The following is a 1084-nucleotide window of genomic DNA, read 5'->3' as shown; positions in this document are numbered from 1 at the left end:
CACACGTGCGACTGCAGCAAAACTGACATATGATAGTCCCAAACCTAGTGTGACTTTTTGACCTATTGCATGTGTGTTTGTACTAGATACCCACCAACCAATGTCTCCATTCTGAAATTTGTGCTATCGTGAGATAGAATTTGTTATAACATGGGAGGAGGCAAAAAGGTAAAATGCTGTTGTAACCAAAGCAGAGCAATATTTATTTTATTGGCTACTCGTGACTTCCAGTATACAATGAGTAATAATTTTATTCAATTTCAATTATGATTTGATAAACATATAGTTTATCATTAATTAGCTTAATGACATGCAGGGGTAAGCCAATTCTGCCTTGCATTTTCTCCATCTTCCCATATTGAATGTTGTTACATCTTGTTGATTACTTTTATACACATCACCCATGTAAGTGCCTCTATTGTAAAAAGTCCGCAGCTCGTGGTCTCGCAGTCGCGTTCTCGATTCCCGAGCAAGGGGTCCTGGTTTCGATTCCCGTCGGGGTCAGGGATTTTCACCTGTCTTGAGATGACTGGGTGTTTCTGTTGTCCTCATCATTTCATCATCATTCATGAAAGTCGTGAGATTGGACTGAGCAAAGGTTGGGGATTTGTATGGATGCTGATAACCGTGAGCAGCCCACAATCCAATCCATCATCATCAATTGTAAAAGACACTTATAATATTGTGGGATCAGTTTCTGTATACTCGTATATTTTCAAAAAAATCCATCTCCTTCCTCACTTCCACTTTCTATATGTTACACAAGTGTAACCACCTCAGATGTCACATTATGGCTTATCACTGCATTTCCAATGAAAGAATTTCTGTGCTGGTTCATCAGCACCTCTAACACATCGCCCAGAGCCTGACTTGCTTTATCAAATACACCAACCACTTGCTCTATCCCCCCATCAACAGTTCCTAATTGATTGCCATCAGCTCCCTGCATGTAATGTTGATTCCACCTCAATATACACCAATGTTACTCCAGCCTACAACCCTGCCACCACAAAACGCTGTGTTTTCCTAGATACCAAAACAAACCTACATCACCAGGCCTCCTTTTTTAAGCACTGGACTTGTG

Source organism: Schistocerca cancellata, chromosome 9 (assembly GCF_023864275.1).
Source record: "Schistocerca cancellata isolate TAMUIC-IGC-003103 chromosome 9, iqSchCanc2.1, whole genome shotgun sequence".
Taxonomy (NCBI): Eukaryota; Metazoa; Arthropoda; class Insecta; order Orthoptera; family Acrididae; genus Schistocerca; species Schistocerca cancellata.
Note: the sequence above shows the minus strand (reverse complement) of the source record.